This window comes from Pleurodeles waltl, chromosome 7 (assembly GCF_031143425.1).
Source record: "Pleurodeles waltl isolate 20211129_DDA chromosome 7, aPleWal1.hap1.20221129, whole genome shotgun sequence".
NCBI classification, from domain to species: Eukaryota; Metazoa; Chordata; class Amphibia; order Caudata; family Salamandridae; genus Pleurodeles; species Pleurodeles waltl.
Genome location: NC_090446.1, coordinates 486,838,914 through 486,847,012, shown reverse-complemented (window position 1 = coordinate 486,847,012; position 8,099 = coordinate 486,838,914). Strand labels below are relative to the sequence as shown.

Genomic DNA, 8,099 nt, shown 5'->3' with positions numbered 1-8,099 from the left:
ATGTGGCACATCCTCAGAAATGTCTGGGCTACTTACTGGTAATCTTCATTACTCTGAATCCAGGTCTTCCTCATCACAGTCCTTACCACATGAGTTGTTTTTTTCTAACAGATATTGCTTGCCGAGTCCAACTCAAAATTAGTCTCCCAACCCTTTCCTTGCGGCTGATGAGATTTGACCAGTGAAACCCACCCAACAACAATCCAAGGATGGCCGAGGAAGGCATTGGTGCTGGAGGTGTAATGGATGTCAACACTGCTTTGCAGGAGGTGCTGAAGACCGCACTCATTCATGATGGATTATCCTGTGACATTTTTGAAGCTGCCAAGGCCCTGGACAAATGCCAAGCTCACCTTTGTGTACTTGCTTCCAACTGCGACAAGTCCATGTATGTCAAGTTGGTTGAAGCACTCTGTGCTGGGCACCAGATCAATTTGATTAAAGCTGATGACAGCAAGAAGCTGGATGAATGGGTTGGCCCCTGCAAAACTGACCGAGAAGGCAAACCCTGAAAAGTAGTTGGCTGCAGCTCTGTGGTTGTCAAGGATTAGGGCAAAGAATCTCAGGACAAAGATGTAATCGAGGAATACTTTAAAAAGAAGCAAACAGTTTTGAAATAAAGCAAAACAAATTGAAAAAAATATATATTCTCCCAACATGGTGCCCACCGCTTCCAGCATACCTCACATTCTTTTGTAGTTACTCAAGCAAAATAAGCAAAGTCAATGATGGTGAAAGGGATCAAGGAGGGTGGGAGTTTGGGACTGGAATGAGGAAGACCTGGAATCAGAATAATGAAGATTACCATTAAGTAACTGAGACATTACCTCCTCGTTAGTCTTCTTCATACAACCCTCCTCATCTGAGTCAATGACCAAGCAGAAAAAATATTAAGCTTGAACAATTAATGATACAACAAGACATTAAAAAAGCAACACCCGTGTTTAATAACAGAATTTAAGCATTTAAGCATCATGCACTGAAAACAAAACCTAGGGCCCAAAGTCTCCTGAAGATCTACCGAATTGAAGATGGTAGTGTATCATGAACATGTGAGGTGTAGCCCAAGTAACCTCACAAGAAATATCCTTCACGCCCTTGAAACCACCTAAGAAGTGGAAACTCCCCTTGTTGATTTAGCCCAAATAGAACCCAGAATATATCTCCCTGCCATCTCATATGTTTTAGATATGGTGAGTGTTAGACCTGGCAGCTTTTTGGCGTGTCTCCCCTGTCTTTTTGCCTTCTGACCTCCTGGTTTTGGACTCTGTTTTTGCTGGTTTATTGTCTCTGCGCACTTTACTACTGCTAATCAGTGCTAAAGTGCAAGTGCTCCCCATATAAATTGTACTGGGGATTGGTTTAGCCATAATTGCCATATTTGATTTTCTGGTAAGTCCCTAGTAAAGTGCACTAGAGGTGCCCAGGGCCTGTAAATCAAATGCTACTAGTGGGCCTGCAGCACTGGTTGTGCCACCCACATAAGTAGCTCTGTAATCATGTCTCAGACCTGCCACGGCAGTGTCTGTGTGTGCAGTTTTTACTGTAACTTCGACTTGGCAAGTGTACCCACTTGCCAGGCCTAAACCTTCCCTTTTCTTACATGTAAGGCACCCCTAAGGTAGGCCCTAGGTAGCCCCAAGGGCAGGGTGCAGTGTATGGTTAAGGTAGGACATATATTAATGTGTTTTGTATGTCCTGGCAGTGAAATACTGCTTAATTCGTTTTTTACTGTTGCAAGGCCTGTCCCTCTCATAGGTTAACATGGGGGCTACCTTTAAATCTGATTAAAGTGTAGATTCCCTTTGGGAGCGGATGGACATATGGAGTTTGGGGTCCCTGAGCTCACAATTTAAAAATGCATCTTTTAGTAAAGTTGATTTTAAGATTGTGCGTTTGAAAATGCCACTTTTAGATAGTAGGCATTTTCTTGCTTAATCCATTCTGTGACTCTGCCTGTTTGTGGATTCCCTGTCTGGGTCAGTTTGACAGTTGGGCTGTTCACACCTCTCCTCTAGACAGTGACACAAAGGGGGCTGGGGCGTAGCCTGCATATCTTGATTAGCCATCTGTGCTGGAGGGGAGGAGTGGTCACTCACTCCTGAATGGACTGTGCCTGCACTCACACGATGCCGTCTCCGATCCCCTGGTGAGTGTCTGGGGCCTGGCCTGGACAAGGAAGGATCTTGCAAACACTTCAGACTTTGCTTTGAAGTTTGCCAACTTCAAAGGCAGAACTGGGTATAAGAAGAAGACCTAAAACCCCAGATTTTTAGAATCTTTCGGGAATCAAGAGGAACCTCTGCCCAGGAGAAGAGCTGAAGAGCTGAAGAGCTGAAGGAGGAGTACTGCCTCTTTGCTGTGTGGCTCTGCTGGACTTGCCTGCAGTTGCTGCTTCTGCCTGAAAAGAGTGCAAAGGGTGAACTTTGCTGTGTGTCCTGCTTGAGAAAATTCTCTAAGGGCTTGGGGGTAGAGCTTGCCTCCTGTTGGAAGTCTCAGGGACACCAAAGACTTCAGTTCCCGGGACCTGCAGCACTGGGAACTGTGTGTTTTGTGCTGTCCAAGAGGAGAAACCACTGCGACGCCGCCAACGACGCCGCTGGCCTGCAGCGTGACCTGCCGATGCCGCATGGAGTCGCATTGCCCCGCTTCGCACCGCAACCCTTGTCTCACCGACGCTGCCATCAGACGACTTCACTGAGGCGCTGCTCGCACTGCGACCTGTGGGACCCACACTCCGGCGTCACCTGCTCACAGGAGAAGACAGGTTTAAAGGGAGGACCTTGAAGACCCTTAAGGACCGGAGGGAGATACCAGTTGAAAAACCTTTTAACAATCGGGATGCCAAAGGGACAATAGGCAACACTGATGCTCCTTGAAAAGCCTGAATTGCAGCTCATTGACCTCTTAGTGTTGATACTGCTAAACCCCTCGGAAGCCCATCTGCAGGAACTCCAGAATATTATTAGGATGGCAATTGAAAGGAGACAGAGAATTGGTAGCACATTAGGACTCAAGGCTCTTTCAATGGCGACTTTGGGACTTAAGCGTCAAAGGATCCCTAGATTGTTGAAGATTGTTTAATACATTCAGCCACTTCATCAGACCAGCCAGCAGCATCCGAAGTCAACCTTTTAATTGCCAAACCCCTAGATTTAACCTCTTCAGGGAGACAGGAGACAAATGGGGCAATCTACAGGGAGACAGGCAAATTAGAAATGTCCCACCTGGGGATATCAACATTTGCAGGATAACGGGATGCCATGGTCTCTTTGACCACCTTGGTGTTACCAACAGAAGTCCTGCATGACCCAGCCTGATTTTTGTTTCAGCACCCTTGGTGTCAATGGGATGGGAGGAAACTCATACAGAAGATCTGGGGGCCTGGTCACTGAGAACGTGTCTATAACCCAAGCTCTCTCTGATGGGACTAGACTGCAGAAACATAGATGGTAAGTGTTCCCTTCTGTGGCAAATAGATCCGCCCATTCGACCCCATCCTCATCATGATTTATTGAAAAAGTAGTTGGAAGAGACAGCGACTCACTGTGGATGGGAATTGACTGCTCAGTGAGTATGCAGGCCCATTCTCCCTCCCTGGAAGGTATTCTGCCAACAGAGAGAGGATATTGGACTCGGTCTAAATATCAATTTTCCAGGAGAGGAGATAAAGAGGATCTAAAGATGATCTGTACCCATACCCCCTGACGGTTCAGGTAAAATCTCACAACCTGATTGTCAGTCTGGGTGCAAACCGTCTGGTGTCAAAGACGAGGGATAAAATGCAGAAGAGCTTCCAACACTGCAGCCAGCTCTCTCCAATTGTATGACTGAATACCTTGCTGAAGACTCCACTATCCCTAAGCCATTAAATCTCTATGTACTGCACTCCATCCGATCTTATTGCCATTGGTCATTAGTGTGAGAGTGGTATGAGAATGGAAATGAGGCCGCCTCCCCATATTTGAAGGGATGAGGCACAACCGAAGAGTGTCCTGAAACTCCTGGGTGACAGGGATAGCCAGGTTCCAAATTTTGGGAGATGACGACCAGGGGATACAAATGAAGTTGAGCGCAGGGAACAACGGCTGAGGTACTGGGTTTTTCAGAACCGGTACTGATCCGGTAACCCAGCGGTGCCAGGGTACACCCAAAGACCTCGGGTACTTTCCTGATTCAGACTACAGAAACTCAGAGTCTTCTAGGTGAAGTCAAAGATCGAATTTATTGGCTGCAACCAATTGACAAGTGTCCTAGAAGTACAACAGCACGATTTGTATGTTCTCAGGAGACTGTGTGTCAATGCAAAATCAGGTTTCCTTATATACAGTTTTTTAAGCTTCAGGCAAACATTCTTGACATTTTGGTTGGTCATTCACATGTTTTCACTACAAAGGAAAAACCAGTGTCATGATGAAACCTCATATTTCATGTCATCCAGCCCATAATAAATTACCCGGCAAGGCCCAGAATTTCACATCAGATAAGTGTGGACCCCCAATAAAAACGGGCACCTCCCCCTCGTAAAGTAAGAAGAAGAAAAGAGCAGGTGCAGGTGTGAGCAAGTTAGGCAGGGTGTGTGAGCGATAATAAGGGTTTTATGGCCTGGTGTGCCTTGATGCTATCTGATTCGGCCACTGGGAGAGGGACTGACCAAACCGGTTTGGCCTGAGGCAATGGTTCCAGCTTGCCCAGGTCAGAGAAAAGTCAATCAAGGTGTACGTGTCCTTGGAATCAAATCTGACTGTATTATAAGCCTATGTGAGGGCAACTTTTAAAAATGGCTGCCGTGTATAAAATGGGAGCCACGAGTGCAGGACGAAAATGGCGATTTCGAGGTGAAAACGCTGCTGGAATTGAGCGAAAATGCTCATGCTTAGTGTACTAGTCATTATCGGTCTTTTGATACTAAAATCGTACTGCTGTGGCAAAGTAAATTACATGGGTCCAGAATTTTTAGAACCACAAACCCTCCTTTTGCCCTTACATAGGCAATAAACCTATTCTCATGCTAATCTGAGTCCAGGTCTATGTTTATAAGGCCATGGAGATGTTGCTGGAGCAAAATTCTAGTACTTGGTAACTCTCTCTGGTCAGGTCTCCTTGAACATGAAGTAGCACAAAAGGCCACATATGGCAGGACAAAATAAGGAATACTCTATCTGCAGTAGGTGGCCTAAGATCACACACCCAACAATTAGTGATGTTCACTACTAACTAGTGTTGATGCAGAAGCTGTACAAAAGAATTGCTTACGAATTCTGATCTTCTAACCTGCTCATGTTCAGGAAAAGGGTGAAAAGAGTGCAAAGAAACAATAGTAGGAAAAGACATAGGTTGGGAAGTGGGTGCAGAAGTCAATTGAGTAGAGAAAAACAATCCTACCCATAAATGACAACGTCATGTTTAAAAGACACTAGAAAACACGTTATTAAGAACATATAGACAACGGGAGAAAGTAGTGACCACTATGAAATAATAATTTTTCACAACCCTAACCAAAAAGCAAATCCTAAAATTATCTAGTAACATTTTTAGGGCTCCTCTGCATTTCAGTAATTTTTGTATGTTCAGGTGGAACAGTGGTGACTCTCATCAATGCTCTAAGGTGAAAAGGGGGTACTCTTTCCACAGAAAATGGACTTTATTCTGCTTTTACTAAACAGAATAGTACTTTAAAACAATGCCAGCAAAACAATCAGTCTCCTAACACCTAGTCTATACAATCACACGGAAACCTCTTGTGAAACCAACTATGCCCAGAGTCCGTTCAAAAAGCCTCTCTGGCAGGCTTCTATTGTCCATCAAATTCTCTTTTGTTGTTTTCTTTCGCATGGGCCTCTCAATTCAGGCCTCTTCGTGAGAAAAGTTCTGCTTAGTTGGAGTGCCCTCCTGGCAAACACCCACAGCTCACTCGAAAGTCTCAATGTCTTAAAGCAATGCACCAGTGTCTCTCCTCTGTGGCAGATACTACAAACAATGTGCTCTTCATTGATCAAGGGCACAAATCATCTCGTGCAGACCCAAGCACCATTAATTGGGAAATAGCTCAAGCTCAGCAGCACTTTCAGACTCCAACACTCATTATTTAGTGTCAGAGGACGCTCAAGCTGCTCTTTCATGGGCACCAAAATATAGTGCCTTTTTCCAAACTTGAAATCTCCGGTGCACTGCCCTTCTTCCGTTGGAGCAAAGAAAAGGGGGTGTGTGGCCAAAACTCAGGCCAAGGGGCTCAAGGGATTGCACACTGTCAGAGGTTACCAGCACATGACAGGTAGAGAAATGAAACCTCAAAACAGCTCTGCCATCAACAACAGGAATCCTTCTCTTTAGCTCTTTTACACTGAAACTTTGGTTTTGTGATGTCCAACGCCGTCTGATGGAGCAAGTAAGATACCATGCGCTGGCGATCGCTGTCCAGCTTTGCTACTTTCTGGGTGCTGAGACTGTAGGGCCAAGACGTCCGTCTTTCATCTGTAGCTGTCACTGATGGGAATTAGGCTTAAATCAATGTCCTGCAGGTTATTATGACTTGATACCTGCAGAATCTAGTGACGTAGGAAGTGTGCCACAGCTGTTAGTTTCCTTCAATTTAGTACAAAAACAGTTCATGGTTTTTAACAAGGGGACTGCAAGCAGGTGGTCTGCAATCTTCAAAGGAGTAGCCATACACCATGGGCATAAAATACAAAGACAAAGGCAGAAGGGCAAAACAGGGTCTCTAGCATCTTTAATTGGGTTCTCTCCATTATTCTCTGCCATCTATAGCTACATGAGAATTCTATCTGAATGGATTTCCTCACACAGTGGCATTGTCTAATGGGGTAAACACATATTTGCCTCAATGATTAAGTCTAGGTGTTCCTCCTTACCTTAGAACATCTCAATAGAGAAATCACATGATACCGATTATCAGGGACATGTAGAAACCTTCCTTTAAAAACTGTGCATCAGGTGCACTATGCAATACACAGGCTAATAGTCAAATGTGCAAACAAAAAGACAAGAACTAGAGGGTCCTGATATTTGCATGATTAGGACACATCTGATCCCACCAAAAATTAAAGTAGCAGGAACAGAAGGGAACCGAAAACCAAATTAAAATAGACATTGAAAATTCGTCATGTTCAAAAAGGTAAACATAGGATATCTCCTATTGAGATGGAAAACTTGTCTTACTATAATATTGAGTCAGTTAACCAGTCTATCGCTACCCTGACAGTCAGGCTGGAAAACATTGAAGCAGGCCTAAGGCAAATTCTTGAAAACCAGTCTGGTCATACCAAAGGGAATTATACATAACATGGGGGTCCCTGGTACATCACTGCAGTCTGGAAATGTGAACCTGAACAATACATCAATAATAATAAAAGGGCTGACTGGTGAAAGGAATTCGAAAAAGAGAAATGGGACTAGGACATAGCTAAAATCTCAATAACTAAGCATGATGCGACATTGGTCAGGGGAAGTAACAAAAGAAAAAAAATCTATAGGAAGAACAAAAAAAATTATTTGGGTGATAGTCAGGCATGTGACACAACATCGAGAGTACGGGTGATACACAAAGGCCAAAGTTACACAAATTTTAACTCTACCGTTGGTGACTACAACATATACGGTACTCCTAGCTAATGTTTCAGTTCCTTCTTCAGGAAAAAATGAAAACCTGGTTTTCTTTTAAGGAACGAAAGCCATATGCTACTTAGGAAACACAACATCGTTCACTAATGTAATATAGAAATTAGGCCACCTTGAGTCACAGATCTATAATTTCATCCTTAGGTCCAATCAAGGATACATAAATGTAGGGCTGCCTGTTCCTTTAAGGGAAGGGGCAGTAACGTGACTAACTGCAGGTGACACACTTTGATCCTGTATATCTCTTTTTATTTTCCTTCAATACCATTATAGCCAAATAGACATTCACTGGTGAAGTGTTGTCTTTTATGTTCACAGCATGAAATATCATTATCTGTGGAATTTAGTAACCAGAACAAGTTCAACCAACTGTTGCGTAGCGATGGGCATCGTCATGACCATCCCCTCACAACACAGGGGAGCTTGTAATAGTATCAAAAGCAGCAACAAACATGCAAAAA

General features: G+C 44.1%; 1 pseudogene; it reads left to right on the top strand.

Moving 5' to 3' along the window:
• The first annotated feature begins 208 nt into the window (after nucleotides 1-208).
• Nucleotides 209-620, top strand: LOC138246898 (small ribosomal subunit protein eS12-like; annotated as a pseudogene).
• Nucleotides 621-8,099: the final 7,479 nt, after the last annotated feature.